The 16,527-nt window shown below is 35.2% G+C and overlaps 1 long non-coding RNA gene across 1 annotated transcript; it reads left to right on the top strand.

Annotated features, from left to right (window-relative positions):
• The first annotated feature begins 3,376 nt into the window (after positions 1-3,376).
• LOC145516447 (uncharacterized) lies at positions 3,377-16,283 on the top strand. Its single transcript, XR_014061399.1, has 3 exons — positions 3,377-3,507; positions 10,047-10,231; positions 16,092-16,283. It is a non-coding gene; the product is annotated as an uncharacterized LOC145516447 (long non-coding RNA).
• Positions 16,284-16,527: the final 244 nt, after the last annotated feature.

Raw genomic sequence — 16,527 nt, 5'->3', positions numbered from 1 at the left:
TCCTGTCTCAAAGGAAAAGATGATACTTGAACACAATTCCAGTTACATGTCAGCTCTAAAATGTGGCTTGTCTTTACACTATCCTTGATTTATCACAGAGTTAATTAAATTTTGTGCTCTTCTTATATAATATTTGTGCACCTATTATGATTAATCTTACACAGCCATTTTCCACAACAATAAACAAAATTTTAGAGTATTTAGCTGAGTTTTATTGTATGTATTCTGTGATATCAGAAAAATGTCAATTTATAAAAATTAAATCTAAATATATTTTTTTATCCATAAATCTTATGTTTATTTAGTATAGGCCTTGCCACTGTAGAATATTTTTCTATTAGGAACCTTGACAAATGTGTTGTAACCATAGAAATGATTTGCGAGACAGCAGGAATAGCCAAAATAGATTAAATTAATGTGTTAGGTTTAGTGTTCACACAGCATGCTTTACTTTAATTGATTACTCTTTGGCCAAACTTAAATTACTAATATCAGTGCTGATAGAAGCAAATGAATATTTAATAAAACACCCTTTGTATCATAGTAGCAGGTTAATCTAAGTGAAAAAGCCATCATTTGTAATAAGCTTTTAAGGCTACTGTGATATCTTGAATACATGCAAGGTTAAAGAGCTTATAAATACAAAGAGCAAGATAATCTGGGATAATTTAACACAAAGTCTTTGCAATTAACTTTGAATTATGATGCATTTGGACTTAAAAATTAAGTAATACACTTACATTGAGAAGACATGGCAATACATTTTTTCTAGTTTTGAAATTGCAACAGATTCATTTATCAATAAAATTATATCAGTAGAAAAAACATAAAGAGCAAATGGTAAATAATTAATTTAGCATTAACTAACTCTTAGAGTCATCAATGCTTACATGCAGATAATCTTAATACAAATAATTCATAGATAATGTGCATGTAGTCCCCCATCACCAGTCATCATCATCAACATAACATAGTTTTTCAAATAAAACTCATATTAATAGTGATAATAAATACCATATTACTAAAATTTGAAACAATTATATAACTAAGAAAAAATTTTGTAAGATAATATTGAGAGTAAAATCAGAGTAAAATTATAATTAAGTAAAAATGTTAAATTGTATGCATTTTAAATATATTCTTTTACTCCCAAACATAATTTGACTTTTAAATCATTTAAATTCCTTAATTTGGAGATGTGCTTCAAAAAAGAATCCTGTATACACTATTAAATCAAAAGTATATAACACATTAGAGGTTTATTTTGACTGTTGAACTTAAATTATGTCTTTGGCTCCGTAGATTTTACTCCATTGTATGTTAAAATTAAAAATCATTGATTGCAAAAGCAATTAAGTTCCATTTTCCCCCATATTTCTCTTGAAGTGGCTGAAGTAGGAGATGGAAACATTACCACTGAGAAAGGAGCTACAGGAAGAGCCAGCTTTATTCGAAAATACTCAGTGCAGCCAGTCATGTCCCAGACAAAAGGACTAAACACTTGATGTAATGCTCTACTCTTACTGTCTTGAAATTCTGAGGAATTTTTCAATAAAGAGCACTGCATTTTTATTTTTCACTGACTGTGCATAGTCATAAATAGAATCAAACCTGTTGGTGATACCAATGTGGAAAATCCTTTCTCTGGGTCAAGGAGAGACTGATTGGGCATAGCTGTCAGCTATGTACTTAGATGAACGTTTGGAGAGACCATATATAAAACAGATAAACAACAAGGATTTACTGTATAGTAGAAGGAGCCATATTCAATATCTTATAATCTATAATGGAAAAGAATTTAAAAAGAATATATATATTCATTTATTCATATAAACATATAACTGAATCACTTTGCCATACACCTGAAACTAACACAATATCATGAATCAAATATACTTCAATTAAAGAAAGAATACTTGGAGAGAAAATGACTGTTCTCTGAAACTTGGGATAAGTTCATGACCTTGGGTTTCATTCCTTTCCAGTACATCCTGAATGTGCCAAAGAGATTTTGACTGGCACAAGGATGAAGAGATCTTTCTTTACTTAATAAAAGAAAACAAATAAATAACAATAATAACCAAAGAAAGAATGATGGGCAATAGCAATGTTAAAATGGAAAAAGTCACGATCCACAATTATCTCACATCTCAAAATGATTTCAAGAAAGTTTATAGACAATTAAAAAATGATGTAGATTTTGAAGAATATAACTAACAAGTCTGAGTTAATAGATTTATACTGAAATTTAAAATTAAACTAGATAAATATGTAAAGAGCTCCCAAATGTCTTAAAAATATTCAAAATCTATGTTCTCAAAGCAATAGATAACCTTTAATCAATTATTAAAAGTAGATAAAGACCACAGTTTCTGGCCTCAGTGCAATAACTTGAGAAATTAATAAGCTTAATAATACAATAACCAGTAGGAAATTATAGTACAGAACTCATATAAATAGCTCTAATTATTCTGAAAGAAAAACAATATTACAATGCCTATTTAGAAATTAAGGACTTGCAGAACCAAACATAACAACTGAAACTTTATTCAAAAAGAACTTGAGAAGCTATAAATTCTTTCATTATTAGAAAGAGAGGATGGATGATCTTTGTGTTTTGAATGTTGAGTTTTAAGCCAGCTTTTTCACTCCACTTCTTCACCCTCATCAAGAAGCTCTTTCATTCCTCCTTGTGCCCTGCCATTAAGGTGGTATCATCTGGTGGAACAATCTCAGGTTGATGGTACCATCTGATGTTGTTGATATTTTTCCCAGTAATCTTGATTTCAGCTTGTAACACATCCAGCCTAGCATTTTGTATGATGTTCTCTGAATATGAGTTAAATAAACCAAGTGACAATATACAGTCTTTTCATATTCCTTGTCACATTACATGTTTTAATGAATGATGAAATAGATTTAAGAAAACATGAAATCAAATTGCATTGGACTGTTATAGTATACGTACATGGAAAGGGATTTTATTCCTTTTATCTTAATCTCACTCTTTGGGGACAAAAACTATTCAGCAAATTTTATTTTAAGCTGTGAAAATCACTTTAGCCACTCTTTCTGTCCCTAGATATGTTTGTTTGTTTGTGCTTTGGCAGGTGGGAGAGGGAAGTACTTTGGAAGCAGACATAAGTGAAAGCTTCATAGATTCAATGAGAGACAGAAGTCCTGGAATTATAACAGGGCACATGTCCATGGAGGCCGGAAAGTAGAATTTATGGAGAAGGACACACAGCAGCTTTATTCTATTCAAGATGTCACCACCAGTCCCTCTGCCAGTCACAGCTGCCATGCTGGAACTTCCAGGGTAATTACTGCTGTCACCATGGTGATGACCCAACAATACAAAACACTCCCAATTCTTGAGCCAAAAGACCCACTTTGAAAGGCCATATGGAAAGGGTGAATGTGCAGTTGGTCAAGCTTGAGTCACATGTCTGACCATAACCCTCAGTGAAGGAACTGCCCTCTTCCACTTCTGTATGAGGCTCTAAGGTGAGGAATGTATCAATATAATGGGAACTGGAATCTTCATGTGTCAACACCACAAACATGGTCATAGAGGAAGGAGACCAGCAGGTGATTCTAGCAGCACACATATGCACAAACAAAAACACCCACATTTAAAATACATGATTTTATGTTTGTTTTTCTTGCTTTTCCTGAGATTTACAAGAGTAGAAACTATCTCATAGTTTTCATCACCTGTTACCTAAATTACTTTTTCTTGAATTTATCGTACATTTTATATAAGCATGTTGACAGAATTGATGCATATTTTAATGAATTCATGAATAATCAAAAGTATGTTTCTCTACCAAACAGGCAAGACACAATAATTAGAGACATCACAATGCAATAAAATATACAGTTTAATGCATATCTTTTTTTTTTTTTTACAATGTGTAACTAATGAGAACAATTTATAGTTTGTCTTGACTGTCATCAAAATTAAAAGACAAATCTATTCACAAAGTATGCAAAGCATGTTAATATATTGCTCAGGTGTTGTTGACATCATGAACCATTTCCTGCAAAATGAAGAATGACAAATTGCAAATAACACGACCTGTGAAACACGCTATCATTTATGGCAAACCTCCCTTCAAGGATTTTATATAGTAGGATAAATAGGCTGTCAAAAGAAAGAAGTGGCTTATAAAATTGTCATCTAGTTAAATGGCAGGTTTTTGTATGAACACTTTTTTTGAATAAGAATGCTGTGTTATATATAAATTTTTAATGATCATGGGTACTAACTCTAAATCCTTGCAGAGAAAAAGCATGCAGAAAAGAATATCTGCTTTGAAAATGTGGTTAGTTGCTATCTTCCTTCATATTGTAAATATATATGAGCTTGAATTTGCACACAGACTGGATTTGAAACGAAAAGTTTAAAAGCATTATTCTGTTTCTTATGATCAAATGAAGAGAGAATTTTTTTAATAAATGAGAGTGGGAGATGCATGAATGAATTATTTCTAAATACCCTTTTAAATAATTTTTGATAAAATCTTTTCAATATTCAGAATTCCACACTCAGAAAAAAAAAAAAAAACTGTGGAAAAATAAAATAGAACAGGGAAAAATATAGAAGCCATGATTTCAAATCTTTTAGTGACAATCTACAGACAGTGTGTATAAGCAAATAATATGTAATGCTTTGCATTAGTGTGTAGTTCTAGCAGTGTTTTGATCTAAGAATTATCCTGTTTTATAGTTGTTGTTGTTCAGTTGCTCAATCCTATCTGACTCTTTGCAGCCCCATGAACTGCAGCACACCAAGCTTCCCTGTCCTTCACTATCTCCCAGAGTTTGCTCAAACTCATGTCAATTTGGTTGATGATGCCATCCAACCATCTCATCCTTGGCTGTACCCTTCTCCTCCTGCCTTCAATCTTTCCCAGCATCAGGGTCTTTTCCAATGAGTCAGTTCTACTCACCAGGTGGCCACAGTATTGGAGTTTCACCTTCAGCGTCAGCCCTTCCAATGAATTTTCAGGATTGATTTCCTTTAGGATTGACTGGTTTGATCTCCTTGCAGTCCAAGGGACTCTCAAGAGTCTTCTCCAGAAGCACAGTTCGAAAGCATCAATTCTTCGGTGCTCAGCCATCTTTACGGTCCAACTCAACTCTGTCCATGACTACTGGAAAAACCATAACTTTGTCAGCAAAGTAATGTCTTTTTTTTTTTTTTTTAATGTGCTATCTAAATTTGCCATAGTTTTCCTTCCAAGAAGCAAATGTCTTCTAATTTCATGGTTGCAGTCACCATCCACAGTGATTTTGGAGCCCAAGAAGAGAAACTCTGTCACTGGTTCCACTTTTTCCCTTTCTATTTGCCATGTAGTGATGGGACGGGATGCCATGAGCTTGGTTTTTTGAATGTTGAGTTTTAAGCAAGATTTTTCACTCTTCTCTTTCATCTTCATCAAGAGGCTCTTTAGGTACTCTTCCCTTTATGCCATTAGAGTAGTATCATCTGTATATCTGAGATTATTGATATTTCTTCCAGTAATCTTGAGTCCAGCTTGTGATTCATCCAACCTGGCATTTTGCATAATGTACTCTACATAGAAGTTAAATAAGCAGTGTGATAATATTCAGCCTTGATGTACCCTTTTCTCAATTTTGAACCAGTCTGATGCTCCATGTCCAGTTCTAACTCTTGTTTCTTTACGTGCATACAGGTTTCTCAGGAGCCAGGTTATCTGGTCTGGAATTTCCATCTCTTTAAGAATTTTCCAGCTTGTGTGACCCACACTGTAAAAGGCTTTAGAGTAATCAATGAAGCAGAATTTTTCTGGAATTCTCTTGTTTTATAGATATCCATGACTTTTTTTACATTTGAATTCTGCTTTAGGGAATTTACACTGAAAATCTTTAAATTACTTTGAAGATGAATCAAGTTAATTCATTATGTTAACCATCTACAGAAAAGATTTCACAAATGAAATAGGAGGATTCATTTTGTTTACTTTACTAATGCAGAAGAACACACAGACTAATTTTGAAATTTTCAGTCACAAGAAAAATTGTTTCTTTAGGAACTCACTTGACCTCCTCTTTCTTTTTGATTACTTGAAATGATATAAATTCACAAACATATCTTCACCCATCAATTTGATCTTTTGAAAGACTTATTAATATATACATTAAAATGTAATGTTGTGAAGAGGCAGTGTTGGCCCCATGCAGAGCAGTGGAATTGGCTGCTTGGTAGACTTAGGGATTAGAAAAGACCCTGATGCTGGGAAACATTGAAGGCAACAGGAGAAGGGGATGACAGAGGACAAGATGGTGGGATGGCATCACCTACTCAATAAAGATGAGTCTGAGCAAGCTCTGGGAGATGGTGAAGGACAGGGAAGCATAGTGTGTTGCATTCCATGGGGTCAAAAAGAGTCGGTCACAACTGAGAGACTGAACAACAAGACTTAGAGATGAGCTACGGGAAAGTCACACTCCTCTCTTTCCTCCAGTCAGTAGCTCTTCTTGCCTGTTCACTGGATGGCAGCTCCTGTGTGCCAGCTATTGTACTATATTACTGTAATTTCAAGGTACTGTCCTGGAGGATTAAAAATATTTTCTTTATTTGTGTATTTATTTTTATGTATTATTTGCATTGAAAATATTATAAACCTATTACATAACAGTACTATACAGTCAGTTCTGTTAGTTGAGTACCTAGGCTAGCTTTGTTGGACTTAACAAATTGGACTTGTGAATGTGCTCTCAAATGGAACTCGTTTGTACATAAGGGACTTACTGTAATACCAAACAGAGAGCAACCACTACTTTTACTGGCTTGGTTTATACTTCAGTTCAGTTCAGTTCAGTTCAGTCACTCAGTCGTGTCCGACTCTTTTCGACACCATGGACTGCAGCATGCCAGGCCTCCCTGTCCATCACCAACTCCCGGAGTTTACTCAAACTCATGTCCTTCAAGTCGGTGATGCCATTCAACCACTTCATCCTCTGTTGTCCCCTTCTCCTCCTGTCCTCAATCTTTCCCAGCATCAGGGTCTATTCCAATGAGTCAGCTCTTTGCAACAGGTGACCAAAGTACTGGAGCTTCAGCTTCAACATCAGTCGTTCCAATGAACACCCAGGACTGATCTCCTTTAGGATGGACGGGTTGGATCTCCTTGCAGTCCAAGGGACTCTCAAGAGTCTTTTCCAACACCACGGTTCAAAAGCATCAATTCTTCGGCTCTCAGCATTCTTTATTGTCCAACTCTTACATCCAAACCTGACTACTGGAAAAACCATAGTTTTGACTAGACAGACTCTTTGTTGGCAAAGTGATGTCTCTGCTTTTTGATATGCTGTCTAGGTTGGTCATAGTTTTTCTTCCAAGGAGCAAGCGTCTTTTAATTCCATGATTGCAGTCACCATCCACAGTGATTTTGTAGCCCAAGAAAATAAAGTCTGTCACTGTGTCCACTGTTTCCCCAATTATTTGGCATGGATTCCATGATCTTGGTTTTTTGAATGTTGAGTTTTAAGCCAACTTCCTCACTCTACTCTTTCACATTCAACAGGAAGCTCTTTAGTTCTTCTTCACTTTCTGCCATTAGGGTAGTGTCGTCTGCATATCTGAGGTTATTGATATTTCTCCCTGCAATCTTGATTCCAGCTTTTGCTTCATCCAGCCCACATTTCACAAGATGTACTCTGCATAGAAGTTAAATAAGCAGGGTGACAATATATATCCTTGATGTACTCCTTTCCCAATTTGGAACTAGTCTGTTGTTCCATGTCCATTTATAACTGTTACTTCTTGACCTTCATGCCAATTTCTTAGGAGGCAGGTCAGGTGGTCTGGTATTCCAATATCTTTAAGAATTTTCCACAGTACGTAGTGATCCACACAGTGAAAGGCTTTGACATAGCCAATAAAGCAGAAGTAGATGTTTTTCTGGAACTCTCTTGCTTTTTATGATCCAATGGATGTTAGCAATTTGCCCTCTGGTTCCCTCGCCTTTTTTAAATCCAGCTTGAATATCTGAAAGTTCTCAGTTCACGTACTATTGAATACTGGCTTGGAGAATTTTGAGCATTACTTTGGGCTAGCATGTGAGATGAGTGCAATAGTGTGGTAGTTTGAACACTCTTTGGCATTGCCTTTCTTTTCGATTGGAATAAAAACTGATATTTTCCAGTCCTATGGCCACTGCTGAATTTTCCAAATTTGCTGGCATATTGAATGCAGCACTTTCACAGCATCATCTTTTAGGATTTGGAATTCCATCACCTCCACTAGCTTTGTTCATAGTGATGCTTCCTAAGGGCCACTTGACTTCGCATTCCAGGATGTCTGGCTATAGGGGAGTGATCACACTGTCATGGTTATCTGGGTCATGAAGATCTTTTTTGTATAGTTCTTCTGTGTATCCTTGCCACTTCTTCTTAATATATTCTGCTTCTGATATATCTGTACCATTTCTGTCCTATATTGAGCCCATCTTTGCAAGAGATGTTCCCTTGGTATCTCTAATTTTCTTGAAGACATCTCTAGTCTTTCCCAATCTATTGTTTTCCTCTATTTCTTTGTATTAATCACTGAGGAAGGCTGTCTTATCTCTTTAGTGATGATATCAGTGCAAGAATTCCTCCCTCATTCTCATGTCTCAAACACAGCTCCCCTCCCGACACAGGCTGAGACACTCCTGGAGGTATGTGACTCTAGCAAGAAGTTGATTGAGGTTCCACAGGAGGATGCCCACTGGCAGAGGATTGCCTCCTGTTTGTAGAGAAAACTCATGGTGAGCTACATTTGCAGTGGGTGGGTGGGTGCTGACCCTGCAAGGAAATGGCTGGGCCACCCACTGGGATGCTGGTTAACTGAGGTCCCACAGAACTTGCTGAGAAACTGCCTGCAGGATGCACTGAGTCTCACTCTAGCTTTATTATTTAAAATCTTATTTTTGATTACAAATGTAACATGAGGTCAGTACTGGGAAAAAGATGGGATCAGAATAGGGTAAAATAGGAAAAACCAAAGCTCTCAAAAGCATTTGAAAGAACTTTTATAGATCATACATATCCTAAACATAGATTGTATATTAGTAGATGTACACAAGCTGTAATTTAGATGATGATAGAACAATATGTATTAGAATAAGTCCCTAGGAATCAAGGAGATCAAACCCTTAAATTCTAAAGGAAATCAACCCGGACGATTCATTGGAAGGACTGATGTTGAAGCTCCAATACTTGGGACACATTGAAAAAGACTCTGATATTGGGAAAGATTGAGGGCAGGAGGAGAAGGGGGCAAAAGAGGACAAGGTGGTTGGATGACAACATCGACTCAACTAATATGAATCTGAGTAAACTCTGGGAGATAGTGAAGGACAGGGTGCCTGGCGTGTTGCAGTCCATAGGGTCACAAAGAATAGGACATGATTTAGCAACTGAAAAAAATAGAGTGATATTCATTAATATATATCACTCCATTTTTCTATTTAATAGGGTAATCTTGACTATGTTTGGCTATCTGATTTTTCATGTAAATATTATATTCAACTTGTCAGTTTTCACACATAACACACAAACACAATTGGATTTTGAATATTCCATCACTTTTAGTCATTTAACATTAAAACAGAGCTTACTAGTTGGCTCAGTGGTAAAAAATACCCCTACCAAGCAGGAGGTGCAGATTTGATTCCTGAGTCAGGAAGATCCCCAGGAAAGGAAATGGCAACCCACTCCAGCGTTCTTGCCTGGGAAATTTCATGGACAGAGGAGCCTGGTGGGCTCTATTCCATGAGGTCGCAAAAGAGTTGGACACAACTCAGTAACTAAACAACAACATTAAAATAAATAAACTGATGGCCTTTATTTTTTTATACACTGTATATGGATCATTTTAATACCATATAATAATATACTTTGTGAAATAAAAATTACTAGTTCCTAGTTTTGTAATTCTGTTTTCAGGTTTTCATTTTCAAGAACTATGATAAACAGCTCTATGTATAAAGGTAACTGTTATGAATTGGTTTTAAGGTTTTTTTTTCACCTAGGGATGGGACCAGCATCTCCTATCTGCATCTCTGGCACTGGCAGCAGATTCTTTACCACTTGAGCAACCTGGGAAGCCCCTATAAACTTGAACTGAGAGACAAAAGGCATGCATTATGAAAACTCATAGAAAATTACTGTCATGTGTATCATTTGAAAATATTTTCCATTTTAACCATCAGTATATGTGAGTATACCACAGTCTATCTCTAAGAAGTACATCATTGTATTAATTTTTCCTTTTTGCTGTTTCAAAACATCCTGTAAATAATAGAATCTTTAGACTCTGATTGGAAAAGATATTGCAGTTATGTGTGTGTGCTGTGTTTGTGAGAGCAAGAGAAACAAAGACAGAGAGATACTAAGGACTGTAAAGTGAGCATGACTTTACCTCATTTTTAAATTTTAGTTACATAAAGAATCAAAATACTAATTATTTTCTGAAAAATCTGAATGATGTTGTAAATGACACAAATTACAATTTCATAAACAATATAATTTACTATTTTTATTGTTTTTGAATTACTTATATAATTCATACAGAGCTAATCTGCAATGTTTTTTTCAGAACTTCATCAACTAGATTATTTCATAGCAATTAATTTTAATGCAATAATTCAAGGAATTTTTTTTTTTTGGAAAGCACAAATTTGAGTATGCTAAAACAGTTTCAGATTTTATTTTCCTTGGATGAAAGCTTCTTTTATAGTGCAAATGTATTTTAATTAGAAATCTACACTTAAAAATCAAATGAAAGGAAAACTAATTTTTTTTTTTTTACTGTTATATGCCAGGGGGTAAATAATATTAATGTTAAATACACGTCTTTTAAGAAAAGAATAAAATGGACTGTGATATGTCTTTGTGTAAGCACAAAGTTCCAACACTCTGCAATTGTCCTTTGAATGAAATTTAAATCACATTTTCTTTATTCTAGAATCAAATCTGAGTATTCCAAGAGGTAAACAGTGATTCTTTGATGCTGCACTTCAAAGCTTTCAGAGGAAATTAATCAAGCTAATCCATCCTTCTTTCTACTGGCCATATATATATATATATATATATATATATATATATATATATATATATATTCATTGCTTTAGACTCAGGGCATCTCACAAGACCCTAATGAGTATTGAGAAGGAAAAAAAAAAAATGTACTAAATGGTGGCATTAAGGAGGAGATTGTAAACTACTTAGATAATTTTTTTTATGCCAGATTGAGAACATAAATGAGGAAGCAGGCCCCAGGTGGCTGGAGACATTACAAAGTGCATGGCCCACCTAAAGATGTTAGCTGCTACCCAGCAACCATGGATCGCTGCCATGGAATTGCCGTGGAATTCAGAACCAGGTTTGGCAGATATTCCAGTGTTGGTGAAAAAAGACAGAAATTCATATTTTAAAGTGAAATCTCTAAATTTTTGAACGTTTCTGTTAACAACAACACAAAAAATCTTGTGAGCTGAAACAAGTAAGTTAGGACTTTTCTCCTTACTAAATGAACAGGAAAAAAAAAAACATTACGTATCAGACCTTGGACTTGCCAGCCCCAATTTTATTCAAATCTCACAGGGTCAGACAAAACTGAGTGATTGAACAACAAATTTTCTTAAAAGTCCTTAAAAGGATTTTAAATTTATTTAAGTGACAATTATTTTTAATGTCAATTTTGTCTTGGGGAGCATCAAAAGAAAAATTTATTTCCTGCCAAAAGCCATTGGTAGAAAACCAAGAAACTTTAATCCTATTGTTGTTGTTCGGTCCCTCAGTCGTGTCCAACTCTTTGCAACCCCACGACTGCAGCATGCCAGGCTTCCCTGTCTTTCACTATCTCTAGGAATTTGTTCAAACTCATTTCTATTGATTTGGTAATGTCATCCAACCATCTCGTATTCTGTTGTCCTCGTCTCCTCCTGCCTTCAATCTTTCCCAGCATCAGGGTCTTTTCTAAGAGTTGACTCTTCGCATCAGTTGGCCAAAGTATCTGAGCTTCAGCTTCAGAATCAGTCCCTTCAATGAATATTCAGGACTGATTTCCTTTAGAAGTGACTTAATTTGATCTCCTCACAGTCCAAGGGACTCTTGAGAGTCTTCTCCAACACCACAGTTCAAAAGCATCAATTCTTCATTGCTCAGCTTTCTTTATCATCCAACTCCCACATCCATACATGATTACTGGAAAAACCATAGCTTTGACTGTATGGACACTTGTGGGCAAAGTAATGTCTCTGCTTTTTCTTATTCACTTTTGCACATATTTAATGTATTTTTGAGATTACCCCTTCTCTGGTCTTTTTTAAGTTACTGTAAAATTTTAAGTGTCTTTGGCAATTATGTAGTTGCTAGACACACATGGACATGGGAAATAAGAGAGATTGAGTGATTTGCCAGGGACCAGTAAATAAAGGCCATGGCAACCCACTCCAGTACTCTTGCCTGGAAAATCCCATGGACGGAGAAGCCTGGTAGGCTGCAGTCCATGGGGTCGCTAAGAGTCGGACGCGATTAAGCGACTTCACTTTCACTTTTCATTTTAATGCATTGGAGAAGGAAATGGCAACCCATTCCAGTGTTCTTGCCTGGAGAATCCCAGGGACGGGGAAGCTTGGTGGGCAGCTGTCTATGGGGTCGCACAGAGCTGGACATGACTGAAGCGACTTAGCAGCAGCAGCAGTAAATAAATCAATAAATAAGGAAGTGGCAGAACTAGGGCTAAAATTTTGTTTTCCTCTCATTATTTATTTCTACCTAAATACATTTCAGCTGAGATTATGCATATTTAAAAAAATGAATGCCTTAATTCATAGATTTTTTCTCCATTAAATTGGAAAGAAAGGCTACATTAACAAGAGAAAATCAGTTTTTTATAATGAAATTTTGTCAGTTCAGCTGCAGTGTGCCAAACATCTGAGTACCTGTCAACCAGTTCTGCATGACTGACATAGTTTGCACTCATACAAAGATATTTCTGCAGTTTGAGATCTAGTTTTACATATTGACAGTTTAATATAAATGATCAATAGAAAATCATCTTCCATGGACATTGTGAGTAAAAGTCAACAAATTTATTTGGTTTCCTCTAAAAAAATAGTTCTTAAATGTCACATTTGCACAGAACTAAAATTTTTAAGCAAATACTTGTGAAGTGCACATCTGTGTCATTGTTGGTTGAATATATTAACTCGTCTCTTTCTAATGAAGAAAACAGAGTAGTTACCAAGTTTATATGAATGAAAGGAAGTTCTCTGACCACATGAGATGTCATTTCAAGATAGATTTCCTTTGGAAGGATATTATGCTAAAATAATATGAGATTTATCTTTACTGCCCACTAAAGAAATAAGGAGAATACAGTGCCATGGAAATGGTTATTTTAATGTTGTATTCAAAGGAATGAAAGTTAAATATAGAACTTTGAATTGCTTTTCTTCTCTCCTCTCTAGTAGTATATGTACATATTCTGGAAATTGGGAATTTCAACTTCACACAATATATCCAGCTAATAAGATTACAGAAACATTGTGCTCTCCATCATTTCCTTATCAGTGACAGTCAGTCCATTAAAAACTCTATCCCCAAGAAGTGAATTTCAGTTTTAAATTTCTGCATTCTGAAAACGGTCTTCCCAAGACCATTAATAGATAAGATAGATGCCACATTTGGTGACAGTTTAAGACACTTACCCTTCTAGAATTGCTCTGAAACCAAAAACAGACCTATTATCTTCTTTGACAAAAGACATTTAATAGTGCTATTTAGTGAATTGTGAAATTCTGAAGGAAGTTTTACTTTTATTTACCTGTGTTTTTGTTTCCTTACACAAGGCAGTAAAATATGTTCAATCCCTGTATGTGCTCTACATTTTAATTGCATCCTTTCAGAAAAATTGAATAGGTCTACCAGAAACAATTTTCCTTTCCAGAGTGACACTATTTGTCCTTCTGAGAAGAAAGATGACAATTTATTCCTGGATCCTTAATAGTTTTGGTTGCAATAAGTTTGTCAGGTTCACAATTGAATGTCAGGGTTGTAAAATAATCAAAACAGTCTTTCAAAACTTTGTGTGGAGAAACTGAACAAACTCAAGCACAAAAGGGTGAGTTCACCTCCTGACAAGAAAGGAAAAGGAAATTTCTGCCCAGGCTGATGTTCCCAGGAGACAACTACAATTGTGAGGCATGACATCCAGGGGGAATTAAAGTCTTACTATTTGAGGTAATTTTTAAAATTGTAAATGTTATAAGGTTTATTTCTGTGAAGGTAGTCAGGACATGTCCAAAAAGGAACGGAATTCAACTTTAAAATTCAGTCTCAGAAGTTCCAGAAAATAGGAAGGAAAATCACCTAAAGCAAGTGGGCTTTTGAGAAGATTGGCATCTAGGCCGCTGCTCTAACTATTCCTCAAGAGAATTGGAAATAAGGTTACAAATCTAGGTGTCTACAGCTGTCCAGTCCCTTACTAGTGCCTTTGAAATATAAAACTAAGGAAATAATCAATGCAAATGTAGGATCATTTGGTGATACAAAAAGTGCAGAAATAAATATGCCTCAAAATGGAGACACAGATACTGGTCTATAGAACACAGCAAATAGGATCCACAGAGTAGAGTGACAAATACGTGGGGTGCTGGAGAGACGAACTGTGTTGTCCTGTCAGGTCCTGAAATTAAAATCTGTTTACAAAATTCAGCAAAAGGGGGTTGACTCCCCTCGGAAAATTTTATGTACATCAGAGGATGCTAAATAGAAACAGGATCAAAGATATATTTGAATGAAATATGCTGTACTTGAGGTGGAATCAAGTCCCATCTTTAGTGAAACTAGTTCCCATAACATCTCAGAAGCTAGGAACACTCTAGAGAGATTGGGTTACTTACACTAAAATTAACATCAATATTAAGTGATAGATTTTGAACATTTTCTATGTGTAGTAGTATGCTTTCTGTGTCTTACATTATCTAATCTCTGCAATTAATCTATGAGGAGTCACTCTATTTTGTCAGCTTCACAGATTAATAAATTGAGTCTAAAAGAGATTAGGTATCTTTTGTCAAGATTACAAAACTAAAAAGCATCAGAGTAAGAACTTTCAAACTCTTATTTAGCAAAGCAGTGTATACTTCATGATGCATGTGATAAAAAAAACAAGTTAATTTATAATCTATGCATGTATTCCTTAATACTGAGAGACTCAATCTATCTGTCTAAGGGTATAGGTAACAGTACATGCCTTTTTTCTCACCCTAAATCTTCAGATACAATGTTTTTAAGTGAATCGACTCTAAAATTTTACTTTTAACAATATGCTAGAAATATAGTTTAAAATGTTTTCCATAATTCAAGGTGATTTATATAAATTTATATGACATTCACATTACTTAAAGCATGGTTCCTGGGTACCATGTGTGTGTGCAAAGTCACTTCAGTCGTATTTGACTTTGTAAGACCCTATAAACTGCAGCCTACTAGGCTCCTCTGACCATGGGATTCTCCAGGCAACAATACTGGAGTCAGTTGCTGTACCCTCCTCCAGGGAATCTTTCTAACCCAGGGATCGAACTCATGTCTCTTAAGTCTACCTGTATTGGCAGGCAGCTTCTTTACCACTTAGGGCTACCTGGGAAGCCCAGTAACTGGATATATATATATATATATGGATAATTAGAGTAAGTTGGAAAGCTGAATTTTCCGTATCTAACATAGATTATAAATTTGAGTGGACAAGAAAAATGTGTTGCAATATCCATTTGAACAATGGCAGCTTCCTATTAATATTACAAACACCGTGCTTAATATAACCATCCCTAAACATAACGGAAAATCATCTGATTATCACAGTTTTGCCTTTTGCCTTTCTTTAGTAAACAAAAGAGATATCAAATTTCAGAATGATGACCTATGGCTAAAGCTTCTTATTCTGTGTGTCAATAGGATAAGTGGTATGTAAATATTCTCAAACGTAGTTCTCCAGCTTCACAATGAAGTGCAGTGATAAACTAATGCTTTGTAATCTGAAAATCACATTTGTCACATTTTCCTTTCAGGATGTCAGATTAAAAACGTGTATGGTTTATGATCTGCGCTTCAGTTACAGGTGAAATCAACACTACATGAAAGAGCTTAGTGCCTAGAGTCTTCAGTTTTCACATGTATATTGTTTTCCAAGCACCATAGATTCTGCTTCTTATTCTTACTCATCTCCTTCCTTGCTTTTTAGATTAAATTTCTTTAACAAATGTTTCTTGCCCCATTAGTGCCTTCTATTTAAATAAATTACTATTCCCCACTCTTGTAGCTTGTTACAAAGTCTTCTTTTTGGATTACATAAATGTCTCATGATATTTGGTCCTGAGTTAGCTAACGTGATTTCCAACATAGCATCTATAGGATAAATACAGACACCTCAAGTATAGATAGGTGTAGAAAGATCAAGTTAACAAAAATTGACACTTATAATGTGAAAACAACTAGAGCAAATGC

The sequence above is a fragment of the Giraffa tippelskirchi genome, chromosome 8 (genome assembly GCF_054371585.1).
Source record: "Giraffa tippelskirchi isolate mGirTip1 chromosome 8, T2T-mGirTip1v1.2.pri, whole genome shotgun sequence".
NCBI lineage: Eukaryota > Metazoa > Chordata > Mammalia > Artiodactyla > Giraffidae > Giraffa > Giraffa tippelskirchi.
The sequence above is the reverse complement of the archived record's forward strand: the minus strand, read 5'-3'. Positions and strand labels throughout refer to the sequence as shown.